Below are 23201 nucleotides of genomic sequence, written 5' to 3'. Positions count from 1 at the left end.
CATGTACTATTATTGATCATTATTTTATTGTATTATGATCTGAAAAGGTTGCATTTATTATTTCTGCTTTTCTGCATTTGTATGCCAAGTTTTTATGTCCTAGTATGTGGTCAATCTTTGTGAATTTACTATGTTCTGCTGAAAAGAAGGTTTATTACTTTTTGTCCCTATTTATTTTTCTCCATATATCTATTAACTCTATTTTTTCCAAGATTTCATTCACATCTTTTACCTCTTTCTTATTTATTGCTTTGATTTGATTAATCTAAATTTGATAGTGGTAGATTCAGGTTTTCCACTAGTATAGTTTTACTATCTATTTCCTCCTTCAATTACAATAATTTCTCCTTTAGAAATTTGGATGCTATACCATTTGATGCATACATGTTAGTTACAATATTTCCTCATTGTCTATACACTTTTTTATCAGTACGTATTTACCTTTCCTGTCCCTTTTAATCGAATCTATTTTTTTTTAGCTTAAAAAACAAAAAAGATTTATTAATTTATAAAGTAAGGTTGAGAGTGGCCAGGAGGATAGCAAGGTAGAACAGCAAGATGGGGAGCAGGTCCCTGGGAGGACAGCATGAAAGGAAAGGCTGTTCCCCCCCCTCCAATGATATTGGTTCTGGGGATTTTATACATTCTTCACAACAGTTAGTTACTCAGGCATGAGGTGGGGTGATTGTACTTAGGTCTGCTTGGGGACATAAAGATTTTTAGTTTTTTAGTTTTAGGGGACAAACAGATGTCCAATAGGATCGAGGTGTGGTCTGAAGGTGCATCTTTCTGACCATCTAGAGGACGACCAAAGGAAGATAGTCATCTCAGGACCCTAGGTTGGGTCATTGGATGTTTTTAGTCTCAGAGTCATAAAAACAACAAGGGAGTTCCCTTGAAAATAGTTCGCCTGGGTTTCTGGGGTACAGTGCCCATGTCACTTATCATATTAGGAACTTTTGCTCTTTGAGATTATTCTTAAGTAGTAATATTGTTGTGTAATTTTAGGGGCAGGACTTCTTTTATAGACCTTATTCTACTTATTCTACTTGTTGAATAGGTAGGATCATTCAGTCTATAAATGTTGAGTAAGTCCCCTACTCTGTGTGGGGATCTGGGAATATAAAGAGAAAAACAAAAATTGCCCCTACCCTCAAGGAGCTTACTTTCTTTTTTGGTGGATAGTGAATGTCATAAGTTCTTAGATAATTATTTTTATGGTGTAGTTTGAAAGGATGTCTCACCATTGTCATTTTCCTCGATAAAATTATTGTTTCTATGATTTCTTCTCTAACTAAACAATTTTGGAGTATCATATTGTTTAATTTCCAATTAGTTTTTGATTTGGTTTTCCATGTACCTTTACTGATCATTATTTTTATTTCCTTGTGATCTGAGAAGGCTGCATTTATTATTTCTGCTTTTCTGCATTTGAGTGCTATGTTTCTGTGACCTAATGTATGGTCAATTTTTGTGAATGTGCCATGTGGTGCTGAGAAGAAGGTGTATTCCTTTTTATCCCTATTTATTTTTCTCCATATGTCTATTAATTCTAATTTTTCTAAGATTTCATTCACTTCTTTCACCTCTTTCTTATTTATTTTTTGGTTTGATTTATCTAAATTTGATAATGGTTGGTTTAAGTCTCCCACTAATATGGTTTTACTGTCTATTTCTTCCTTCAATTCTCCTAGTTTCTCCATTAGAAATTTGGGTGCTATATTATTTGGTGCATACATGTTGATTAGTGATATTTCCTCATTATCTAAAGTCCCTTTTAACAAAATATAATTACCTTCCCTATCCCTTTTGATCAGGTCTATTTTTACTTTGGCTTTATCAGATATCATGATTACCACTCTTGCCTTCTTTCTGTCAGTTGAGGCCCCGAAGGTCTTACTCCATCCTTTAATTCTGACCTTGTGGGTGTCAACCCACCTCATGTGTGTTTCTTGAAGGCAACATATGGTAGGGTTTTGGATTCTAATCCATTCTGCTATTTGTCTACGTTTTATGGGTGAGTTCATCCCATTCACATTCAAAGTTATGACTGTCATTTGTGGACTCCCTGGCATTTTGATAACCTTCCCTAATTCTAACCTTTTTCCTTCGGCTCTACCTTTTAGTCCAGTGATTTATTTTAAATCAGTCCCCCTTATCCCCTCCCTTGATATGTTTCCCTTTTTAGTCCCTCCCCTTTTGTTCCCTCTCCCTCCCCCCTCTCTTTCCCTCCCCTTTTGTTTTCCCTCTCCCCCTCCCCCCCTTGGTTTTCCCTTCTCCCTACCCTTGTTGAGTGAGATAGAATTCAAGATCCCAATGGATCTGGATGTTCTTCCCTATCAGATTTGATTTCCCTGAGAGTAAGGTTTAAGTAAAAACTCGCTTCCTCTCCTACTTATAGGAGTTTTCTTCCCCTCCCCTTCCCATGTGAATCTTTGTGTGAGAATGATTATTCTATTTGGTCATTCTTTTCCCCCTATTTACACATTACATTTCTCCCACATGTTATTATACATAGATTGATATAAATGTAGTCCTTATAGAAGAGAGTTTGAGTAAAAGAAGAAGATAACATTTTTCTCCTTTTCCCTTTCTTTCATATTTACCTTTTCAGGTATTCCATGCTCTTTAATTTTCGATATTGAACTTTCCACAGAGCTCTGGTCTTTTCATTGCAAAAAGTTGGAAATCTTCTATTTTGTTGAATGCCCATACTTTCCCTTGGAAGTATATAGTCAGTTTTGCTGGATAGCTGCTTCTTGGTTGAAGACCCAGCTCTCTTGCCTTTCTGAAGATCATGTTCCATGCCTTATGATCATTCAGAGTGGAACTTGCAAGGTCTTGTGTGACCCTGATTGGCATTCCTTTATATCTAAATTGTCTTTTTCTGGCTTCTTGCAGGATTTTTTCTTTTGTTTGAGAGTTTTGGAATTTGGCAATTATATTCCTGGGAGTTGTCTTTTAGGGGTTTAGTGGAGAGGGTGTTCTGTGACCTCTGTCAGTGGCTGTATTGCCCCCTTGTTCTAGAATCTCTGGGCAATTTTCTTTTATTATCTCTTGTATTACGATGTCGAGTTTGGTGTTTATTTCTGGCTTTTCTGGAAGTCCAATTATTCTTAAATTATCTCTTCTCCCTCTATTTTCCAAATCTGTCACTTTTTCAGTGAGATATTTTATGTTCTCTTCTAATTTCTTGGTCTTTTGGCTTTGCTTTATTAGTTCTTGCTTTAAAGCCTAGTTTTCCTTTTCACTTTGCTCAAAACTGGTTTGTAGTTGCGTGAAATTCTTTTGCATTATTTCCCACTTTTCCTGCCAGAAGGCTTCCATCTTTTTGATCATTTCAGATTCAAGTTCTTCATGGGTTTGTGGAGAGTTTCCATTTCCTTTTGAAGGTTTCAGAGCATTTGCTTCTGTTTCCTCTTCTATCTCCTCTGTGTTTTGTATTTTTGCTTCATAAAATGTGTCCAAAGTCGCCCCCTTCTTCTTGTTTTTTTTTTTTTAATTTTGGGATTTTGTACTTCTGTGGAGTTTGCCATCTCTATCTGAGTGGGGGGTTTAACTTTTCTTATCTCTGTCTGGTGTTCAGAGGTTTTAGCCCTAGGCAGATTGTCAGTTCTATGTAGTTGTCGGATGGAAGGTTCCGGCCAGGGGGTTACGAGCTCCCCCGTCTCTCTGTTTCCCTGCTGTCTAGGTGCCCACGTGACTGGGTCGGGTTGTTTTCATGGTGCGGCCTTCAGAATACCTGGCCCTGGGGTCCTTTTGTTAGCCCTGAGGGTTGCTGTTGTTTCAGAAGGCCCTGCTCTCTGAGGGGGAGGGGCCGCAGCTTCCTGGAGCTCTGGGCAAGGGCTCCTGATAAGAAGATTAGCTTTCCCTGGATTGAATTGAGTGTTCCCTGAGGCCAGGACATGAGACTTGGATGGAAGGATCCAGCCAGGGGATTAGGAGCTCCCCCTTCTCTTTCTGTTTCACTGCGGTCTGGGTGCCCCCTCCACTGGGTCAGGTTGTTTTCAGGATGTGGCCTTCAGAATAGCCGGCTCCCGAAGACCTTATGCCAGTCCTGAGGGTTGCTGTTGTTTCTGAAGACCCTGCTCTCTGAGGGGGAGGGGCCTTCCGCTTCCTGGAGCTCTGGGCAAGAGCTCCTGATTAGAGGATTAGCTTTCTCTGGATTGAATTGAGTGTGCCCTGAGGCAGGGACTTGAGACTTGGACGGAAGGATCCAGCCAGGGGGTTACAAGCTCCCGCCGTTTCTCTATTTCCCTGCTGTCTGGGTGCCCCCTCCACTGGGTTAGGATGTTTTTAGGAAGTGGCCTTCAGAATAGCAGGCCGTGGGGCTCTGAGGTTGCCTCTGCTGACTCGGACTCTGACTCAGCACTCTGGGTTGAGGGGGATGGGTCCTAGGACCTTCCTTCTGCCTACCCCTTAGATCCGAGTGGTCTTGGGTTCTGGCTTTTGGGGGGGGCGTACCTTTTGATCCAGGTCCAGGTCCAGGTGGAGGACTCCCTGGGTCTATGTTGTTGATCGTTTTGAATTTTGTTGTCCTAGGAGCATTCAGTTTGAGATCGGTAAGGAAGGGTTTCAGGAGATCTGAACTTTAGCTTTCTCTAAGCCGCCATCTTGACCCAATTCTCTAATCAAATCTATTTTTACTTTGGCTTTGTCAGATATCATGATTGTAACTCCTGACTTCTTTCTATCAGTTGAGGCCCAATAGGTGTTGCTCCAAACTTTAATTCTAACCTTGTGAGTATCTACTCATCTTAGGTGTGTTTCTTGTAGACAACATATGGTAGGATTTTGAATTCTAATCCACTGTCCTATTTGTTTTCATTTTATAGGTGAGTTCATACCATTCACATTGAAAGTTATGATTGTCACTTGTGTATTCCCCAACATTTTGATATTGTGAACTTTAGATTACTCCACCTTACTTAGTCTAAAAAAAAGGAATGTCTACACCCATACTTAAGGATTATGTATTTAGGTGGTTGGCCTATGACAGACATGTGTTAGTAAATGACAAATCAGAAAATACTGACAGACCCCTGGGCTGTCCTAAGTCAAGCTTATGCTACCACTGGTATATGTAAGATGAAGAAAAGTAGTGTAAAAACCTTCTATATATTTCATGTGTCTTCCTCTCTCCAGCTTCTTTGGTGGAGGAGAGGTGGCTGATGGAATGTCCTGATCCTTCTAGCATCTTGGCTGGAGGCTTCTATTGACTGGGTTTAGCAGTGACTTTTCCTTTGTACCATACTGGAAGAAGCTGAGTAGCCTAGTTCAAGTGAGTCATCATTTACTGAGTTCTATCAGAGTTTAGACTGATTCTTTCTCCTTTACCTTCCAAAAACTATCCTCTTAAAAATCCACTAATCTTCTCCAGGGACCTCGTGGTGGAGGACTTTGAACTCCCTCTGGCACAGGCCAGGTGGGAGAAATCCTACATAGTTTTCCTCTTCATTCTCCTTAATTCCTTCCCTCCAAATTAATTAAACCAACATAAAAAACCCTGACTTGGGTATTTTATTTGGGATATTCCCTGGCAACAACAAAAAATAATTTAAATTAGGTCATAACCCTAAAATTATCCTTACAATATCCTCTCCTAGTTCTCTCCTTTCTTTTTTTGCTATATCCTTTTAAACCAGTGGTTTACTTTTAGTCAATCCCCCTAATCCACTCCCTTAATATGCTTTCCTTTCTGGCCCCTTCCTTTTTCTTCCCTTCTTGTTTTTTTTTTAAGGGTCTGTTAATTTCCTTCCCCCTCTCTTTCCTTCCCTTTTTGTACTCCCTTCCCTCTACCCACCTTAGATTTCCCTTCTCACTTTCCCTGTAGGATAAAATGGAATTCAAGACCCCAATTGATCTAGATGCTCTGCCCTCTCAGAATTGATTTCACTGAGAGTAAGGTTTTTATCACTTTCCTTCCTCTCCTTCTTATAAGAATATTCTTCCCCTCCTCTTCCAATGTGTATCTTTGTGTGGTAAAGTTTATCCTATTTATTTTATTTCTTCAAGTATTTCTTGGTGCCATCTTTGATTCCCCCCACCATTTTTCTTATTTTTTTTGCATATCATCTTATAGCACTTATTACCCAAATCTCTTCCTGAGAATGATTCTTCTAATTACTATAATAATGAATATAATTTTTGAGAGTTACAAATATAATTTTCCCCATATATTAATATAAACAATTTGATCTTAAAGAAGAAAGTTTGAGTTAAGAAAACATTTTTTCACCTTTTCCCTCTCTTTCTTATTTATGTTTTTTATATTTCTCTTGATTTTTGTGTTTGGATATCAAACTTAGTTCTGGTCTTTTCTTCACAAATACTTGGAAATCTTCTATGAGGACATCCAGGTAGACATGGTGGCACTTTACATGCAAGACTTTTCCTTTCCTCAGCACTCACCAATATAGACTACCTCGAAAGACAAAACAAAAGCCCAAATGCATGAGAATGAAGGGACTCTACAGTAGGGTGCAACACTGAAGGTACATGGGATTTGAGCATTTCTACACTATAAGGGGGTGTAAAAGCTCCCACCAAAATGTAAGCTGATCTACCCTTCCCCACCATATCTATGGAGCCAGACTGAGAGCCAGCATGCCAGAATCAGTGAGTGAGCAAGGGTCACCTCTAGAGAGAGTAAGGGGCACCTCTACGTCCTTGGGAGCTCACTCAGACCACAAAAGGCCTACACCTGACAGCAGCTACACCTGAAACCCCAGCAGGCTAAAGAGAGCAGACCATGGGCAAACATGGGAAGATATCACAGAGAAGGGCAGCAAACAACAGGAGCTGCGGAGATTTAAGAGCTTGCGTGAGGCAAAATCTTTGCTCCTTAACTCTATACACAGAAAGCCTGCCCATATCACTCAGATTTCTGACTAAAAAGGGAAGGAAAAACATCCACAGTGGTGGCAATTTGTTCACAGGAACAACAACCTCCCTCCAAGAAAAATAGGAAGAAGGGATTGACCCTGGAAAGATTTTACAGAGGAAAAACCCAGACTACAGAGAAAATAGTGGAGGAAATTCAAACAAATGCATCAAAACATTCCAAAAAATGGAAATTGTTCACAAGCTCTTGAAGGATTTAAACTGGAGCTTAGCAAAAAGATGGAATCCTTCTGGCAAGAAAAGTGGGAAATAGTTCAAAGAGAGAATAACAGTTTAAAGGAAAAGAACTTCCCTTTGGAGAAATAGCTGGAAGTCATGAAAAGCAGGATAGACCAAACTGCAAAGGAAAACCAGTCTTTGAAATCCAGAATTAGGCAATTGGAAGACAATGACCTTGAAAAACAGCAAGAATCAATAAAACAAAGTCAAAAGACTGACAAAATAGAAGAAAACAAAATATCTCACTGAGAAGATGACAGATCAGGAAAACGGAGCAAGGAGAGACAATCTGAGAATCACTGGTCTATCTGAAAAGCCAGAAATGAACAGAAATGATGACATCATACTACAAGAAATCATTTAAGGAAACTGTCCTGATATTCTTGGACAAGAGGGCAAAATAGACATTGAAAGAGTTCATAAAACATGCACTACACTAAATCCTCAAAAGACAAATCCCAGGAATGTAATTGCCAAATTCAAGAGTTTTCAAGTTTAGGAGAAAATTCTACAAGAAGCCAAAAAGAGATAATCCAGATACCTAGGAGTACCAATCAGGAACACACAAGATCTGGTAGCTTCGACATGAAAGGACCACAAGGCTTGGAACATGATATTCAGAAAGGCAAGAGAATTGGGTCTTCAACCAAGGATCACCTTTTCCATCAAAACTGACTATATATTTCCAGGGGAAGGTATGGGCATTCATAAAAATAGAAGATTTCCAAGTTTTTGTAAAGAAAACACCAGAACTTCCAATACATTTTGACAATGAAAATGAGACCTAAACAGGGGAATAAATCATTCAAAATTATCTTTATAGTGCCAGAAAATTAATGTATTTTTTCTCACATCATGTTTTCCAATTAATCTATGTAGCCCTTTTAGGTTTGGGAAGATTCTCCTTAATCTAAAAGATTCCTTTCTTTTTTTCTTCCACATCTTAAATTTTCATTATTTGTGACATTTGTGTGTGTGTGTTTGTGTTTGTGTATGTGTGTGTGTGTCAAGATATTGTAATCTTTAGTCAAACTCTTGAAATCTAAGTTAACTAGTATAAAAATTAGTCTCTAGTAATAGAAGTATTATATTTCATGAGGTTTTTATTAAGGATTATTAGAAATCAAGGAATAAAGAAAATACAAACAAGAAAACCACATGACTAGGGCCGATTAGCCCATTCAAAACCCCCAGGCTTAGCTTACTCACTACATCCTTGCAAATGGAAGAGGGCGAAATAAGCCTTGCTGCCAGTTAAATACTCCTTGTGATCTCACATAGTTGGAGACTCGGGTGGGATTATAGGGAATTCTGGGAAATACTAAGGACTTCTGGGAATTGAAGTTTAGGGTTCAAATCTCCATTTTACATCAGAGAAGGATATATATTAGTCCATTATCCTTAGAATGAATTCATTTATATAATATTAACCATTGTATTAGAGGGTTGGTTTGGGTGTTATGGAGAAAGAGTTGATGATATCTGTTCAGAAGTTAGAAGGAGGATGAGATGGATTTCCCCCTTCAGTCTTCTTCAAATATGTCTCCTCACTAACCCTGCCTTTATTTACCTCTAATAACTGATCTTATAGATGAACCTCTTCCCTTGGGGAAAGAGAGAAATCAGTTCTCCCCCTCTTCCACTGTAATTGTTTCCTTCACTCAGAAGGAAAATCAATTTAGGATAAGTAATAAATCTTTCTTCTAATAATAATGGTCAGGAGTAAACACGACAATGTCTGAAATTTAGTGTCTAGAGGAAAGAGGGTAAAGGAAGCCCCTGTCTGTATAAATCCCTCTTTCCTTCTCTCCAAAGTTGAGAGACTCAGGCTTGACAGCCTCACCTCTGTGAAGTTCAGGTTTGTGACCCCTGGTCTTTGTCACAGCACAGCCAATATCTAGACCCAGGGTGTCACAGGAGCTATGTGAGATCTTGTTAGACTTTTCCTTATTCTTCTCAGATTTCTGCCACACTTCTTGGTATCTTTGAGGGGAAATGGTGAGTAAGTTCAGTGAGAGAATTTGTATGGCTCAGGATCCACTCTCAGATCAGACCTTCTCCTTTCCTGTCTCAAGATATAGAGAGAGACCTACTGTCTCTCCAGCTGGAATCTCTCTTCTGTTAGATTTTATTATGGTTGGACTTGAATATTTAAATTGGCGGTCACCAGGGATTTATTTAATTTCTAAAATCCCAAATTAAATTACTAAAATAGAATGGAATTTATGGTAGTTTATTTTACAATAGAGGGAAGATAATAAGGAAGAAAGAGAGAGAGAGAGACAGAGAGAGAGAGAGAGAGAGAGAGAGAGAGAGAGAGAGAGAGAGAGAGAGAGAGAGAGAGAGAGAGAGAGAGAGACTCTAAGCTAGGTAGAAATTCTAAGGCCCTAATCAGGAAAAAAATTCAGGAAAAAGAAGTCTCAAGATGATGGACCTTTCTTGGGGGTTCTCACCTCCAGAAAGGGCAAGGAAACTAAATCAGCCTTTACACTAATGACAGTCACCATCTAAAAGGAAAGCAGTCTCTAGGTCTCCTGCAGGAGCTCCTCCAGAGGTCCAGTTCCACAGCCAAGTCTCTTCACTACATGTCTGAGTGTCTATCTTCCAGTCTCTCCTCAAGTGTCTGTCTTCCAGTACAACTCTGAGAGACTCTTCTTCACTCCAAGCCCAACTCACTGATTTCCAGTCCGGTTCTGAGTGACTGATCCTTTGGATCCTTCGATCTCTGTGTGCCTCTGTTTCCTCTATTTAAAGATATTTTTCTCTTGTGTCATCTCACCTAAATTTTACATGTACCAATCACAGCAGACGCTTTTCTCCAGGACTCCCCATTCGTTCACACATAGGTCACAGACCTTCTACTCAATATATAAAATAGGTATTCACATTTTTTGGGATTAGTTCACACCTTTTTGTAGTTAGTTCATACCTTTTTGTGGTTAAAATGGGTAGATCTACATGAAATACTGAGTTAAAATTTTGGAGATTAAAATCTAATAATAGACAGGGGATTTACAATTTAATCTTCACAATAAAGGAAGAGCTAAGTACCTTCAATGTTATAATCAGGAGGAAGCCAAATCCAATCTTCACACTTCTCTCAATATTCTAAGCCTTCTCAACCATCCTCTGCTGTGGATGGAAACCTCTGCCTTTTCTTCCAGACTGTCATTCAAAATATGTGGATTTTGCCTCTATCACACAATACAGCTAACACAAAATGAGTGGAAATGGGACGTAAATTTGAAAGCTAGATCAAAGACACAGAACCCACTTAAGAAAAAATGAAACTTGTGACTCTGTTTTTACTTGGTCAATAGATGACAAGTATACTCAGCTCAATGTTTAAATTCTGGGAATCACATTTTAGAAAGAGCTTTGACATCCTGGACAATAGGAGTTGAGGATTTGGGGGGAAGGAAATACCAAGATTTTAAGAATGAAAATAATTTCAGAAGCACTGTTAGCTGTGGCTACCTTTACAGTACCATTAAGCGTTTTAGGGATGTTTCGGGACAGATGCTGGCCTAGGACTGGCAACTATTGCTTCTTCTGTTTTTTATGTCATCTTCTGCTGCCATTGCTCCTGCATTCCCCACTTAATGATGGTCTGCTCTTATTCCTCAATCCTGATCCCTTTGATTTTCACCTATTTCATCTGACTGATAGGCTAAGGTAACCTCAATAAGCCAAGCCATAGGGGCTGCTAAGTTTAAAATGAATGCAAAGGGCATTGCCCTTCCTCCCCTTTCCCTTGGTTGGGAAGGAACAGAACTTTGAGGAACCTTTAAAGTCCTATAGTAATATTATTGATATTGCTTGAATGTAAATTATACATATATTTATATACATACATATGTATATATGTATATATATACATATATATATATATATACATGTAAAGTCAACTCAATCTAAGCACTCATTTCCAGGCTATGTGCTTTTTAAAAACTCAATCTATTTATTTAGAATATTTTTCCATGGTTACATTATTCCTGTTCTTTCCCTTCCCCCTCCTGGAGTTGACAAGCAATTCAGTGGGGTTATACATGCATCATTGTTCAAAACCCATTTCCACATTATTCATATTTGCAATACAGTGATCTTTTAACGCTAAAATCCCAATCATATCCCTATTGAACCACATGACCAATCATATGTTTTTCTTTTGTGTTTCTACTCCCACATTTTTTTTCCTCTGGATGTGGACAATGTTATTTCTCATAAGTCCCTCAGAATATCCTGGTCATTGCAATGCTGCTAGTAGAGAAATCTATTACATTTTATTGTGCCACAGTGTATCAATCTCTGTGTATAATGTTCTCCTGGTTCTGCTCCTTTCACTCTGCATCAATTCCTGGAGATCTTTCCAGTTCACATGGAATTTCTACAGTTCATTATTCCTTTCAGCACAATAATATTCCTTCACCATGAGATACTACAATTTGTTTAGTCATTCCCCAATGAATGAACAACCCTTCATTTATTATATTTTTTTTGCTACCACAGAGATTGCAGCTCTAAATATCTTTGTACACATATTTTTTCTTTATTATCTCTTTGGGGTACAGACCTAGAATTGGTCATAATTCCAAATTGTCAGGTCATGCTCTTAACTAAAAATCCTCCTTACCCTGAAACATATTTGCTGACTGGAGAATAAAGTCATTCCCGGTGAATGAAAATAGATATTTGAGCTCCTAAAAAAAGATTCTTAGAACAATTATCTGCCTTACTAGAAAATTTCAACTTCCCTTTGATTAAAACATGCCCCTCTTCTCCAAGGCTCTTCCTTCTTTTATCTTCTTTTCTCTAATTACCTCTAACTTTTCCAGGGAGAGATTGCTTGAGCTATATTTTTTTGCATAAGAATAAGCTTGACAATATGTAAATATTGACAGACACAGAAGGATGGTTAGATAGACTGACAGAAAGACAGAAGTGTCTCAAAAGGTAGTGGGATCCCTACTAATAAAGATTTTTAAGTAGAGCTATGCAATTGCTTGGGGAAAATGGAGAAAGGATTCCTATTTGGGTACAAAGCTAAATGGGGCCTGACATCCAGTACCATTTCAGATGCTTCATCTTTATAGAATTCTTTAACCGGATTGAACTTGTTGTCAGAGAGACCCAGGACATTATGCAAAATGCCACAGGACAGGTAAGGGACAAAGAAAAGCAAAAAAAAAAAAGTTAACAAGAGAGGGTAGGAAAAGGAAAATTAAACAAATATTGTTTTCCTTTGAATTCTCTTAAAAATTGGATCAGGAAATAACAACCACAATACAAAGAACGTTGGATTTGAAACAAGAAGAACTCCATTCAAATCTGGGCTCTACCTCTATCTGACTGTATAAGGCTATATTAAAGTCACAATGAATATATGTCTCAATTTTCTTCTCTTCAAAAAAAAGAAAAAGAAGAAGAATACTTGTATTTCCCCCAAAAGCTTTTAATGAGGATTAAATAAGCTGATTTATTGCAGGTATTTTAAAGTTTATCTAAGTTTTCTCCACCCCAAAAATGACTCTTGAAATGCTATATTAAATCTTTATTTGCTTGCATTTCAATGACATTTGTATACACACACATATTTTCAAATTAATGAAGCTATCTTCCCTTATTAGTGTATTTAATATAAATTTTGACAAGTAAATTGATTATTTCTCGGCAAACATATATTGTTTATTATTTAAACAAATATAATATACTGTTAGATACTGTTAAAAAAAAGATACTCTTGGCACTTGTCAGTGTCTCAGTGGATAGAGAACCTGATCTGGAAATGGGAGTTTCTGGGTCAAATATTGTTTTAAATTCTTCCTAGCTATGTGTCCCTGGGAAAGTAGCTACTGATACATAATATCAATTCAAAGACAAAGGCAATAGTTAAAAAAAAATATTCATATGCCGGGATTTCCAACGACAACATCATGAACATTTCTTTGCAAAATGTAGAGCTTATTTCCTACAGGAAGATTTTTTCTAACACCTCTTAATTTTAGAATGTCCCCTTCCTTCATTATTTCCCATTTATTTTGTATATAACTTGTTTGTACACATTTGTTGCAAGTTGTTTCCCCCATTAGATTGTGAGCTCCTTAAAATCAAGAATGACTTTTTATCTCTTGTATCTTCAGGATTTAGCACAGAACATAGCACATAGGAGATGCTTACTATGTATTTATTGACTAAGTGACTGGCTCAGAATCATGAAAACAGTTATAAAGGAGATCATATCTTTCCTCCTTTTGCCATCAATATAATGAGATTCTTTTGTACTGTCCAATTAAAAAAATACAGCCCATAAAACTTCATTGAAAAAGTATAGGCATGATTGAAAACTGACTGATTTATTTTTGCATCAGGTTTAGATGTTGATTAGCACTGAACTGGGGAAGGGGTAGGGCATGACTGCTTAAAATCCCATTCAAGAATATAGAATGTGATACCAGATGGTTCCAAACTAATAAAGAATCAACAGTTTGTTTGTTGTTAATTGTCCCATTATGAACCTTCCCTTGTGAAGTAAATAAGAAATATATTTTCAAGAATTATAGCTGACAATAACATTGTTAGTTGAAAAAAGTATGGGGAAATATTTTATCTTGTTATAATGGGGTGTGGATGGCATCAATCTTATATTTATATCATAGATTTCCCCCAGCTACTCCTATGGTACATTTTAGAAAAAAGAATATTTAATGCTACCATTACACCAATGTCTATGAAAACATAATGGTGTATAAAAAATAATACCATGAGGTAGTATCAAAATCTGTCTATAAAAGAAAAATAGCAAAGTTTAAATATCAGATATTTTGTGTGATGTGCTGATGAACTCAAAATATCTGATATTCAAACTTTGCTATTTTCAGGATAAACAATATAGAAGAAAATTGTATATTTATTGTTTTTGTTGTTTAGTTGTTTCTGTCATGTCTGACTCTTTGTGATCCCAGTTGGGGTTTTCTTGGCAAAGATACTGGAGTGGTCTGCTATTTGCTTCTCCAAATCATTTTAGAGATATGGAAATTTACTCAAGCAGGGTTAAGTGACTTCACAAGAGTCAAAGAGTAAATGAGCATCTGAAACTGGATTTGAATTCAGGTCTTCCTGACTCCAGGTCTAGACATCTATCTTCTGTACTACCCAGCTACTCCCCAAAATTGAATATGATGCATGCTTAGACATGTTTTAATCCCTTTTACTTGTCTTTTACATAATGGGGTTTGAAAATAAAATACAGAAGGCCATACACTTTAGTGAAAAATAAAGCCACTAAGTCTACTATGTGAGCTTCATTTTAGGTACTATCACCAAATGGTTATATGACAAGGAAAATCATAGAATTTATTAATCAGATTTTCCAATTATAAAAACTGAATTATGTGACTAAGAATAAAAAAAATGAATTAGTAGTATATAAGAAGTTGGAAAATAACATTTTATGAAGAAAACAACACAAATTATAATAATTGTAATGATGATTAGTTCTTCATGAAGGGATTCATCAGTGTAGAGACTATGTCCTAGTTGATATTTCTTATCTTCTCCAAAGACTACCTCTGGGGTCTCTGTTATAGAAATGGTTCTTACTAAAATCTTATTGAATTAATAAATGAATAAATACTAGCCAAGTTCCTATGAGGTAGTGCTATTCAAATGATTTGCTATGACATCTCATCCAGCCTTTTCTGAAAAGATATCCAAGCATGTTGTTTGACAACTGGTGTGTCTTCAGAAGGCAAGGACTTTGAACCCTCAGTTTTCCTATATTTAAAAAAGGAAACTTTGCGGATTGGTCTAAGAAAAGGGTATTTTTTCCCCGTCTGTCACTTGTGTTGAATATATAACCACTGGAGTTTTTTTCTAAAAAGAACACTAAAAAGGCACTATAGAATGCTATGAGATCTTAGGAGTGCCAAAATATCAGCGCATCAGTAGCCAAGGGGATAAAAAGGGTATAAAAATTTTCATTTCCTTAAACTCCACACTTTTCTTGAACAAAATAGGGGAGAATGCAGTTCTGCCAAATAAGATGTTAACTTGAAATATCAAAGTCTCTTGAAAGTAATGTCTTGAAGACTGTATTTTTAGGGCATAAGCTCAGCAAGCCTTCCCTTACCAATCTTCCTTGATCTTATTTATGTCACTGCCTCTCAGCTGAAATGAATAAAGTCAGAAATTGAATAAGAAAAACCTGACATGGGGGTCTTTTAAATAGTAATGCTATAACACTGCAGCATGGAGAGGAAGTATTGTTTAATAGATAAACTGGTAACTGAGCAGTTAATAAGTCCTGCATTCAAATCTTGCCTTGAGAGAGTCAGTATCTCTGTGACATTGTCTAATTAATTCTCATAATTTCATAGTGCCCCAAGCAGTTATTTCCCTAAGGTTTTAGGGTCAAGATGAAGTACTGCTCAGCATGTTAAAAGGAGTTTCTTCATTCAGATTTTCTTATATGCCAATGGAATCCAAGATCTGTTCTTTAATAACACACTTTTTTGAGTGTGTTTCTTCCCCATTCCCCATGATTTCAGATTAACATCACACATATTCTTCTTCAAGCCACTTCCTTCCATCTCTCCTCTCCTGGGGGAACTGTTTTCTGATATCCAATAAGACTTATTATTTGCATCACTCATATGGAATTCATGCTGCTTTATAGTGAAGTTGTTTATATATAAATCATATTTCCTATACTAAAAGGGATGAAATATATTTATTTTAACATCTGAATATTATATAATTTTAGCAATGAAAGCTGACATTTTATGTACTACTTTAAAATGTATAAAGTAATTTTAAATGAATTATTTTATTTGATATACCTTATAACCTTCTATAATGAATATAGAGTGGTGTGTTGCTCTGTTGTTTTTAATCATGTTTGATTCTTCGTCACCCCATTTGAGGTTTTCTTGTAAAAGATGTAGGAGTTGTTTGACATTTCCTCTCCAGATGATTTTAAAGATGAGGAAATTGAGGCAAATAGGGTTAAGTCAATTGTGTAGGGTCACAGAACTGTTAAGTTTCTGAGGTCAGATTTTATTTCTTATTTCTAAGTCTAGCATTCTATCTTCTCTGCCACCTACCTGTCCTTGATGAAGGTAATACAATTATTATTATACACATTTGTACAGATGAGAAAACTCAGGATCAACATGCTTAAGGGACATGTCTAAGATCACCTAAGTAATGTCCAAGTCAGGATTTGAATTCAGATTTTCATTTTTGGTGCTTTTTCTGTTCTATCATAATAATTCTATAGAGATTTTATTTCTGGTACATTGTTTTAAGATACATTTCCCCCTATTGCTTCAAAGAAAGACCCTAATCATAAAATTATACCTTACAAAATTATTTGTAAAGAAACCTAAGTATGTTCATAGTTCCAATCACAGATTTGAAGCTACAAAAGATTTTAGAGATCATTTAGTCCAATCCTCATCATTTTAGTTATAGTGGTAGACTAATGTTATATTCACAGCTTGTTAAGGACATGAAAACTTGAGTGACTCACAACTTGAGTCACCTCTTCAGAGACTGTAAAGAATACAAGATAAAAGTTGTCATCCTTTTTAGATATTTATGTGCTAGTGTAGAGGAAGTATTAAAATGACATTTTTATTCATATACAAAAGTAAAGTTCTTCAGCCCAACTGGTGGATCATATGAAGACTAGCCATTAGCATGCCTGAACAATCATTCATTCCCCTGGTGACTTCAAACAGTAAGACCAAAGTAAAAAAAGTCATCTCAGTCAGGAGAGATCAAGTCAGCCCTGGAAGTCAGGGTTTTACCTATGGAAAAGACCAGATCCAAGGAGCTCAGAAGACTTACAGAGACACTTCTAGGCATTTTGTGAGTTCTAACAGTAGAGAAATAGGGGGAAAAATAAAAGAAAAAATCATGGCCATAACATGGTTAAAGATGTGGACTGCCTTGAGTAAAAGTGTTTTCCTCATGTTTGCATCTCTTATAAAATAGTCTGTATACTCATTCTCATCACTAATACTATGTACCTGTGTATATTTGCAGGAGAGTGTGCCCTAGTTTGGCAAGAAGGAGCTATTATCATAATTTATACCATATTATTTCAGAAAATCCCTTTATTTTGAGCTAATTTTGCCAAACATCTAAATATTAAAGGTGAATATAGTGGTTGGGACCCAAGCTACATTTAGATGCATATAGACATGAAGTTGTCAAGTTGGCATGACCCAGTATTCCAGTGTACGTTCCAGGGTAGCTCAGATTACAAAATCAAGAAACAAAGAATCCAAATGACTTGTCTAAAGTAAAAAAGATTTGAACTGGGATCTGAACTCAAATTCTCTAACTCCAGATCATGCACAATTTAGACTGTACCTTATACTTACATTTAATTGGAATTTTGTAAAAAAGGCAAACTTTAATTTTCCCCACCCAGATTTGTTATCCCTATGCTTCCAAACTCTATCAGACTTTTAAAGTTTTCATTTAGTTTTATGATGTATTCTCTATTCATCCTTCTAGTCAAATTAACATTAACTCATTTTTTACCTTTCCATGAGTGCAGTTTGTATAACAATGAGCATAGTTATATATGTGTATTTGTGTACATTATATACATACATATGAATAAACATATCTGCATGTGTATGGATGAATATGTATATAATATATATATATGTGTGTACATATATATATGTATGTGTATATATAATTTGTGCTGTTTAATTTAGTTGTTGTTAACAAGTTCATTGGTTCATGTAGTATAGGGAGAACCCTGTAAACAGTACTCTATAAAAAATATTTAGTGTTTACTATTTATTTTAAAATTGAGTTTCAAATTTCTCTCTCCCTCTAGCCCTTCCCCTTTCCATTGTGAAGATAAGCAATATGATACCAGTTAAATATGAAAAATCCTGCCAAAATATTTCCATATTAATCATGGTGCAAAAATTTAAAAGAAAAGAAAAAATACTTCAGTCAATTGAATTTTTACTAAAAATTCACAAGTTGTCTCTCTGGATATGGAATACGTTTTTCATCATTAGTTCTTTGGAATTGTCTTGGAGCATTGTATTGATCAGAGTGGCTAATTCTTTTACAATTCAATATTACAATATGCTGCTACTATATACAATATTGTCCTGGCTCTGATCACTTCACTTTACAACAGTTAATATAATTCTTTCCTTATTTTTCTGAAAATATGCTGTTCATCATTTCCTATAGCACAGTAGCATTCCATCACAATCATATACCACAACTTCATCCATTTCCAAAATGATGGGAATCTCTTCAATTTGAGTTATTTGCCACTACAAAAAGAGCAGCTATAATTATTTTGGACATCAGTCCTTTTCCTTAAAAACAAAACAAAACAAAACAAAAAAAAAAAACATCTTTTTGAATGCAGACCCAGTAGAGGTATTACAAAAAGAAAACAGTATAAAAAGTTTTATAGTCCTTTCAATATACTTTCAAATTGTTCTTCATTATGATTAGACCAGTTCAGAACTCTACCAGCAGTGCTTTAACGTCTCTGTTTTTCCACTTTCCTTCCAGCATCTGTCTTTTACATTTTCTCTCATGTTAGCTAATCTGAAAGGTAAAAACAGTCTTGAGAATGTCCAGAATTTGGCTTACTTGGAATAGAATCCCACAATTAAGAAACCTTAATAAAGTTTCTCCTTCATATGCAGAGACAAGTGAAACATTACTTTAGTTCTTTATACATCAGAAAAAGTATTTTGAAATTAAACAGCCATTGGGCATTTCAGAATTTGATATAACTAAATCTGGATTTCTTAACTCTGTGTATGTATGAATGCATGAGTGCATGTGCATGTGTATGTGTGTGGATGTTTGTGAATATACATATGCATGATGAACCTTTTGGCAATCTTGTGAAGGTTATAAACCACTTCTCAGAATGATGTTTTAAATAAAAATTTTAATGCACACTATTACAGAATAGATCAGTTATTGAAATAACCATCACATTTTTCCTTTTCCCACATTCATTGGCTGCCTGAAATATATCATCAAATCTTGATTTTGCACCCTGATTTAAAAACCCATAATACAGATTATGTCCTTTAAAATTTCATTACATTTTGTATGTAGTTGTGTGTATGTTTATAATTTTGCATCACAAATATGTAAAAATAGACTCGAATCCAGGACTTCAATCCCCAGAATTCCTTGCTCCACTTCCCCAAAATGCCTTGTAATCTCACCTGGGCCGAGAGCGAGATGAAGTATTTAACCTGATTGGAAAGTCTTTTGGGTCTGTTTTTGGACTTCTGTTTTGGAGCAGACAGACGCTTCTCTTTCATGATGTGAGGTTATCCTGTCTGGGCCTCTCTGGCCTAGGCATGTGCTTTCTTATTCTGTATTTTCTTTAATCCTTAACCTTTAATAAGCCTCATAAAATATAATACTCCTTGCAGAGAGAAACTAATTTCTACCTGCCTCAATGTCCCCCTAAATTTTAACTGTTACAGTTTTGGCAACCACTTTGGAAAAGCTAAATATCTCAATCTTCTGATTCTTTTCTGATTCCTTTATCTACTAAGTTCAGTTTTAATAGCTAATGCCTAAATTTTTTTTTTGATACACGTTTCTCTGGCTGAGATTTTTTTTTTTACCCTTGCAAAGCTGCTGCTCATTCCAGCCATTAGCTCCCGGCCCTGCCTGTCTATTTGCTGTTTGCCTCTCACCTGGTTCCCAGCCTCTTCTCCCTGCTTGCCTGCCTGCCTGTTCACTTTGGATGGCCGCTTCTCCCTGCCTGCAGACCTGTTTGCAGATTGCAGCTCACCTGCCCACCCCGGCTGCCTGCTCCAGCTCCTGGCCCTGCTTGTCTGCCTTCCTGTCATTCCTGGACTACCCCAGTGCTCTCTCTAGCTCACCCGATCTTTGTTCAACCCAGATCCTTGGAGCAGATGGCTCAGGACTCATTTCTACCAGCTGGTAACTATTGGCCACATGGGAGGATTGGAGTGTAGGAGGGGAGAGAGAAAAGGGAGAGACAAGAGGGAAAGAAGAAAGGTTTTTTTCAAGCAGGAACTTAAAAGCAATTGCTATTTTACAAAGATGTCTTTTAATTGCATTGATCCTTTTATTGACTTCACCTGCATTCCTTTTAGCTAACTTTGGGGAAAAAGCTCTGCTTCTCAGTGAACTGAGAGCCAGGCCTAAAGACACGTGGTCCTGGGTTAAAATATGGCCTCAGATACTTCTTAGCTGTGGGGCCCTGGATGGGTTCCTTAACCCCCATTGCTTAGCACTTACCACTCTGCCTTCAGACAATAGACATTTAAATGGATAAGAACCCAAGGAACTTTAAAGACTGGAGGTTATATATTTTTAAGGCATTTCAGACTCTAATGGTTTATAAAAAAATCTATATTTCTGTTGCATTTTCCTGATTGTTTTGTTTAAGGTATAACTTTGTGATTTAAGTTCATATATTACTGGATTCAATATTATTCAGTTATACTGTTCATTTAATGTACTGAGTTAACTAGTGTTAAATTCTGTTGTTTCCCCCTATAACTATGCTGAACAAATATTATTGAATAAGCCCATATATGAAAAGAAAAAAAAAAAACAGCCTTTCTATTTTTGCCTTTGTAAATTGTCACATAGAGGATAGATGGACTTCAGAACTGGTTACAATTGCTATAACAACCTTTGGAAAATTTAATCTGCTAAATATCTCAAATTGATTTTAAGGGTTTTTTAAAAAATGATTTTTGGAATTTTTTTTAACATTCTCTGGTCAATTTTGCCTGCCCCTACCACAAGGTAAGGCCCATAGCTGAAGTGAAATACAATTATAACCCCCAACCTTCCTGCATTTCTAAATATGTGAATGGAAGTTGGGGCAGTTAATCTCAGGGCATTTGTACCCCTAAAAAAGCCTCCAAAAAAGGAGCATCTCTCATTTATACTCTTTAGCTCACTACTTCCACCAGAATGATATTTTTTCATGATGTTCAAAACCAAGATGAGTCTTACTTTATTTAAAAAATATGTTTAAATACGAAGTTTGAAAGATTGCTACGTTTGTAAAAATTGTGACAAATATCCATCAATTCATAGGCTTTTAAAATGCCATACAGCAACTTATGTGAAATATGATAGTGTGTTTGTTTGCTATTGTAATTAATTGGGCTATTGAGAATTTTGGGGATATTGATACTACATATTTGTTCTACTGTTCTTTAAAAATGAAAAACAAATACCTTGTAACATTCATTTGCTCATAAGGTGGATCATGGCCACATGAAGAGGAAATGGATCTCATTTTTGGTGAGAAAGCCTTGCATTTTATATTTTTCTTAGCTGACACAGAGTGTCAATGAATATAAGCTATACTTTTGAATTTTTAAAGCTCTTTTTCATTATATTTTTCTTGCATGTGCAATATACTATTTTTTCTCTCTTTTTTATATTAGAAGCACATCACCAGTATTAAGATTTTCTTTAACGACTTCCAGGTAATCATGGCTGCAATCTAGACACAACACGCTTCCTCTCCCAGGCACCAAACGAAATAGAATACATCAAAGGAGCATAAAAATCACCTTTGGAGGAACAGAATGACTCTCCAGTACTCCCCAGTACACCACAGAGGCAAAGTTACATGGGATTTGAACATTTCCACACTATAATAAGAAGGAGGAAAGCTTGCACAGAAACGTGAACTGAGACGTCCTTCCTTTTCTGCCTTTCATAGTGTGGTACCTTTCTGTAGTCCTGGCTACTGATTGGGTAAATGCATCACTCATTATATCATTTTGATTGGGCCCTGATTCAAGGACCTGTTATAGATTTATTTTTTCCTTTATTTACAATTTTTACACATAAGACTTTGATAGTCTATATAGTCTATATTTTCATCCAGAATTTTTTCTTTTTTATTTGGATTTTTCTGATGTCTTTTTAATTTCTTTTACCAATTGGTTCATATACCTCATACCTCAGCCATGCATCCCTAAGTGATCCTGTATTTTTCAATCACCCACAACATGGGGAAATGTAAAAAAAAATTGTTATTTAAATTGCAAAATTTAAATTCTTTTTGAGAAGAATGTTAAGTAAAGAAAGATGCTACCTCTCTGAATCCAGAAACTGAACTGTTGGAGAAGATACCATGAAGAAGCCTCCAGACCACAAGTGCACAAAAATGAACTTTGGGTGTGGTTGATTGAACATTTATTTCATTGAACATTATTTTGATTGATTGAACATTATTTCATGCTAAAGGGGACTGCCTACTAACAGACTTTTTGTCAATGAGACCAGCAATTATTGGTTTTGTTTTTTTCCCCTCTTATCCTCACATTATTGTAATCATTGAGTTGATTATGTTTTCATGATCCTTTTGGGGAAAAAATTAATTTTTCTCAAAAATGATCACACGGAGAAATGTAAAAATAGACTCGAATCCAGGACTTCAATCCCCAGAATTCCTTGCTCCACTTCCCCAAAATGCCTTGTAATCTCACCTTGGCCGAGAGCGAGATGAAGTATTTAACCTGATTGGAAAAGCTTTGGGGTCTCTTTTGGACTTCTGTTTTGGAGCAGATGCGTCTCTTTCATGATGTGAGGTTATCTTGTCTGGGCCTCTCTGGCTTAGGCATGTGCTTTCTTATTCTGTATTTTCTTTAATCCTTAACCTTTAATAAACCTCATAAAAATATAATACTCCTTGCAGAGAGAAACTAATTTCTACCTGCCTCAGCTTCCCCTAAATTTTAATATTTACAAATATACTCATATTTATGGTCATGCATAATGTATTATGTAGATATGTATGCACAATTACTTTTATATGACTTACATAAACCACAGGCACACTATAAATTGCAAGGATAGATGAGAGTCTTCATTCAGACAAGGCATTTCTGGACTGGATCTACCTACAGTGGTAAAATTACCACTCCAGCTATAAACAAGCACAACAAACAAATAAGTCGATGAAAATGAATAAATACTAAATAAAATGATAAATAAGCAAGGAAATAAAAAGATGGATGAATTGATTCATACATTATTGTTTTATTTTTATTTCT

The 23201-nt window shown here is 36.2% G+C and overlaps 1 pseudogene; it reads left to right on the top strand.

Moving 5' to 3' along the window:
- The first annotated feature begins 12169 nt into the window (after positions 1-12169).
- The window catches only part of LOC100617937 (transcription factor E2F4-like), a 35754-nt pseudogene continuing 24722 nt past the window's right edge, over positions 12170-23201 (top strand).

Source organism: Monodelphis domestica, chromosome 3 (genome assembly GCF_027887165.1).
Source record: "Monodelphis domestica isolate mMonDom1 chromosome 3, mMonDom1.pri, whole genome shotgun sequence".
Classification (NCBI taxonomy): Eukaryota; Metazoa; Chordata; class Mammalia; order Didelphimorphia; family Didelphidae; genus Monodelphis; species Monodelphis domestica.
The sequence above is the reverse complement of the archived record's forward strand: the minus strand, read 5'-3'. Positions and strand labels throughout refer to the sequence as shown.